Source organism: Clinocottus analis, unplaced genomic scaffold (genome assembly GCF_023055335.1).
Source record: "Clinocottus analis isolate CAN_PGR_092001 unplaced genomic scaffold, fCliAna1.0.p SCAF_9, whole genome shotgun sequence".
Lineage (NCBI taxonomy): Eukaryota > Metazoa > Chordata > Actinopteri > Perciformes > Cottidae > Clinocottus > Clinocottus analis.
Genome location: NW_027176251.1, coordinates 6,073,071 through 6,078,792, shown reverse-complemented (window position 1 = coordinate 6,078,792; position 5,722 = coordinate 6,073,071).

Genomic DNA, 5,722 nt, shown 5'->3' with positions numbered 1-5,722 from the left:
CTAAAGTCTCTGTACGTACTCAACAATGCTTTAGCTTGATGCTAACGCTGATATGTAAACATGCTGTTGTTAAGCAGGAATAATATTTATTATGTTCACTGTCATAGTTTATCGTGTAGCATGTAATCCAAAAACGACTCAAAAAGGTTCTTTCCCAACTACTAGTTTATATATATATATATATAGCTCTGGAGCAGAAATGTACCATCCGCCCCAATTGTTGTGAAGGGGCCCGAACAGAGATGCAAGAGTGGATAATAATGCAGGACTCTGAGAGAGGCCCCTGTCAGTTTAGCTGATAGTGAGTCTGAATGTTGCATATTCCCACACAAATTAGCATTTAATCAAATGACCAAATGACAACTGAAACAAGGTGAATTTGGGGATTTCAGTGAGCCTTGGTATTTGGGGCCCTGCAGCAGTGGACAGGCCTGCTGGATGTGTAATCCAACCTCAATAGAAACAAGTATCCCTACATATTATCTGAGGTCAGAATACGCGGTAAAACATAGAAGATTATACTTCTCTCAAAGTGTAGACATCACATTATTGTTTAAAGGGATATCTGAACATTTTGGGAAACACTCTTATTTGCTTCCTTAACGAAAATCAGGTGAGAAGACTCCTGCCTCGTGTTTTAATAAACTGCAATGCAACTTAATCAAAGGAGAGATGTTGAGTGAGCTTTTTGACAGAGCCAGGCTGGCAGTTTCCCCCCGTTTCCAGTAGTTATGCTAAGCTAAGCTAACCAGCGGCTAGCTGTAGATTTAATGGACAGAAATGAGAGCGATACCAACATCCTACACATCAACGTCTAAATCTCGGCAAGAAAGCAAATCCGCATATTTTCCAAAAAGATGTTTATCTTCATGTAATCTATCTGAAACTCAAACCCAATACAACTACTTACAAAAGAAATGGACACACACACACAAACGGTTGGTTGAGCTGGTTTTCTGTCAAATAGAGTTAGAGTTAAGCTAGTAAACTATAAGTTAACTCTCTGCCCAACATTAAGTTGAAAGATATTGGAAATAAATAACTATACAGGAATACACAGAAACCGCCATGAAATAGCTTTTTATGATAAACTCCTGCTACATTTCAAACATCTACGTCAACAACTTGGCCGCGTGCGGCAGCACCTCCTCCCCTCCTTCAGCCTCCTGTGAACTGACCACTCGGTCTCTCCTTCTCTCGGCCCGGTCTGAGTTTCAGTTCCCTCCACAAGCAGGAATCCTGAAAACAACCTCTCCTCCTCTTACTCCCCAAGGCCTCACTCGTCTCCGCTCAACATACTGAGATGAGGAATGGGATTGAACGTTTATTCAACTGGATACTGCATGCGTAGCAGATCATGGGGGGCTGAATTTCGGTTTTAACACCTTCTGCCGTGGCTTTTATTCGGGCTATAGCAAAGTTGGAAAAGAAACAATGAATCAACTTCCTGCCATAAATGTTATCTTTAATTAACTCTGGTTGGCAAATAATCTAATTTAACCTTTTTTGTTTGTTTATTGTGCAGTGATCAATAACTTTCCAGTAAAAATCACATCTCTTAGCTTTCCCTCTAATCCTAAATGTTCTCTTCTCGCTATCAGTTTTGCAGTTTTAAGTAGTTGACTTGCATCTGGACGTACGTCCCACGCTCAGGTTTTCTGTCAGCCTCGTGATTCCTTGAGTCTGCCGTGGTTCTTTGGTGTCATGTAAGTTTGAAACAACGCAAGCAGCAGTGTGGGATATCAGAGCATGGGCGTCTTCCACATGGGTTGGCACACAGTCATGCATGCAAATTAAAAACTGATGCTTTCTTCCCAAACCTTCCCTTCGTCTCCTCCTCATGCAAAATGTAAAAATGTTACAGTGAGTTGCTGCGGAATGGCCACTGTAAATATTTGTGAATTTACAGAGGGGTTGATTTATTCTCCTTGCTTACTAAACTGGCCTGAGCAACAACATGACCTCCGACCTTCTCCTGAACCCATGAACTCCTCCCTCCTGAGAGCGATTCAGCAGGTTCGCTGGAACAATAAATCGAATGCCTTTCGTCGCACAGAGAGACTTTCTTTCTTTCACCTCGGTCTGCTCCCTCTTCTCTCGAGGTATGGAGGAAAGCAGGTCAGCAGTGTGTTTAGCATAGCAGACATGGGAGCAGACTGAGGCCAGGCTGAGACTGGACACAGACTGTACCCTACTGTGCTTGGTTGTGAGCTGTCTGTGTGTCTTTGTAAGTGTGACTTCCACGGCCTGGCTCGGTCCCCGGCTCAGTGTGAGTGCGTCCATGCAGGAGCATCTATTACCTTTAAATGCATCTGAAGCCGAGTGCAAGCACACGCCTGACTCTGAAGTGTGATGTGCACAGCGGGGGATTAAAGTGGAGACCGTCTGACGGGTTGAGAGAGCAGCCAGATTAAATAAGGAGCAACATACCCCAAAAACTCTTCTTTATAAACCGTGAGTTGAGACAGAGTTACTGGGCCCAGATCAGTGGCGGGAAAGGAAAGGAAATGGAGAAGGAATGAGCGCTCGGCCTGTCGGCCAGGCAGTGTGGGTGGCCTGAGGTTTTGGGGTTTCAGAAGAAATATTTCTAACAACTTTATTCCGCTATTTTACATTACATTACATTTGCTGGATTGTTGCTTGGCACTGTGAACGAGCACGAGTGCCCTCCCAGCTGCATTGAACTGTGGTTTTATGAACTGAGGTGTGTGTGTGTGTGTGTGTGTGTGTGTGTGTGTGTGTGTGTGTGTGTGTGTGTGTGTGCGCTAGAGCTGCACTGCTGTCATTTATTTGCATGAGGAACATTTACCCCCGCCACACCTGTTGAACCAAGGAAACAGTTCAAATAATCAAGTGATATCCCCTCGGGTGGCAATTTAGAAGCCCTTATCTGAACAATACTGACTTAAACACACACAAACCCACACACAAAGGCATGGAGCCTGAATATTGGACATCCAAAAAAGTGTGTGTTGAGAAGAGGTCAGAGGAGGGTCTTGACTGCTGGGTCCCTGTCACTGTTTGGCTCCGAGTCCCACAGACCTCCTGTTATTGTTTTCAGTGGCTTCACTTTTAAGGCCGCCTTGGCAGTGATCACATTCCTCATTCTCTGCCCACACACTCTCTTTCTTGTCCCTATTCTAAAACACACACACACACACACACACACACACAATGCATGAGCACACACTCTGACACACACAGAGGGGTTATTTATAACGGGGTGGAAAGGGAAGGCAGCCCGGCCTCACAGAGCCTATTTTGGGAGGTTCAGCCTTCAATCAGTCAGGCTGACAGTTCTCAGTGATACCAGGAGAACAATACAGAGCCGCCTGTTTATCTTCCTCTGGCCCGCCTGTGAGGCTCTGCCTCCGGCCTGGGTCACCGTCACCCTGCCTCCCACCACAATAACTGGACTTCCAGGACAACAGTCATCTCCAAATCTGTCACTTTGCATCTCACTCTGAGGCTCCCGAAATACTCAGGAAATACTTTCTCAACCCACCGGTCGTGTAGCGAACACGTAAAGCTTCGCTTCAATTCTTAAGTATCTCTCTGACACAGATATTCATGACTAAATATGCAGAAATAAAACATTGAAAACATCTTCAGAGATCATTTTGTAAAGAGTTCCATCAACAGAAAATGAATCAGCAACTCTCTAGATGATCAAATAATTGCTTCAGTCAATTCTTAAAGCAATATTTGGTGCTTTTCTTTGTCATAAATGATAGTACACTGAATATCTTTGGTTTTGGTATATTGTTTGGACAAAACAACAAGACATTTAAAGATGACAACTTGGGCTGTGGGAAATTATACACAGCATGGACTTTCTGACATTTTATAGGAAAAACAACAAAATAAAGAAGACATGATCAAAATAATCGTTAGTTGCAGCCCTGACAACGAACGATTCAAATGTTGCCAAATCTTGATAAAACTGAAACTTTTCACATTGAAAAGAGTACGGACAAATAGAGAAACAGAGATTTTCTCGTGTGACATAACTAAACAGAACTCCATCACTCACAGAAAGAAGCAGAAAGAGAACATTTTACGTGATGGACAGTTCTTTATGGTTTTCCCATGAAGACTTTGCTCTTATATTAAACTTTTGTAGATATCCATCTCTGCTTCCCTGAATTAATTATCATTATTATCTCTCAAAATACAAAAAGCTTTTTTTCTTTACTGCCCCCCCAGCAGCTTTCTTTCTCGGTAAACCCCTTTGGCTAAAAATAATTTCCTATGAACTCTGAGCGACTCCACCAATTGAATGAAGGATTGCTTTGTGTGTCTGTGTACGCGTGTGTGTGCGCGTGTGTACAAAATATACAGATAGTACGGGTGGAGGGTGGGACTAGTGAAGAGGGCGAAAAGAACCTGATTTTGTTATCTAGTCAAGATTTCAGTGTTTACTGGAGCTAATGGTCTGTGTCATCACTACGCAACTACTGTGCAATGCTGGCTGGAGGTGAGCTGCTTTGTATTTTACCCATTTAGCACAAAGCCAACGGCCAGAGTACTATCCAAACACATCTTGATGTAGTATATGTAGTATGATATCAGGTATAAATCAGTGAGAAAGCACTTAAAAGGGTCACCCACATTCCTAAACATGTACTTTACTACCCCTTGTGGTATCAGCCATATTTGGTTTTGCCTGTATTTGTTTTGAGTACATTTTTGAGTCAAATATCTGGATGGATTGCCATTACATTTGGCCCAGGCATTCATGTACCCTCAGGATGAATTTTAACAACTCTGACCTTAAACATTTCATTCACATCTATTAAAGTAAGATATTGACAGAAGTCTCAAAACTTATTAAAACCCCAAATATCTGCATGCCTTAATAAGCTACAAAAGGATTTTTTTAAAGGTGAACTGTCCCTTTAAACTCATACTGTTGCATCTCAGGTCTTCAGATTGGCCTCTCTGATGCCTCCATTGAGCACACATAGCAGCTACAGCCAGTAAAGAGGATTTAGTAGCATTTCTAAATACATACACAAGCTCTGCTCTTGAAAGTACAAACATGTCATGACTCACGACCATTAAACATCCCTGAGTATCTGTCTAATCTGCACTCGTTAAAGACCCTCTTTCAATCTGAGGTGACCCGTGTCTGATTCACTGCAGAGGCGTCTTCGTGAACCTGCCTCACCTTTCCTCTCAGGCTCACTAAATGATCCCCGGAAGAACTAAACACACAATCCAATCCACCGGTTTCACAACCAGCTTTGTTGAAGCGGACGCTTTTGTCCAGTCATCTCGGTTTATTCTCTCCGAGCACACACCTCCCTCTTGCCCCCGTGTCACTGTTGTGACTGATGTCTTTTCCATCCTGCTGCCCTCTCTCAATTAAAAAGGAAAAAACTTCCAATCTTTTTGACCCTCACCTTGACTTGGCTGTTTCCACTAAACACACATGAAAACACACAGTCCTGACACGGCTGCCGTCTCTCCTATTTTAGTCAAATCCCCCTCCGTATTCTCCCTTCCTTCCAGTCTTTTAAAGGTATGTCTAGTTTCTATTCTGACATCATGACACAGACATACGTAAGCGGGAGGTTCGCATATTTAATAGTTTTGGCAAACAAACTGCAGCTGGAGTGGTGTAATGCTGATATTAGACTGATAGAGATCTTGTTCTGGCCTAAAGACTCACACAGATTTACCAGTGGATGTCATTAATGGACAAATCAACAAGTCAGGA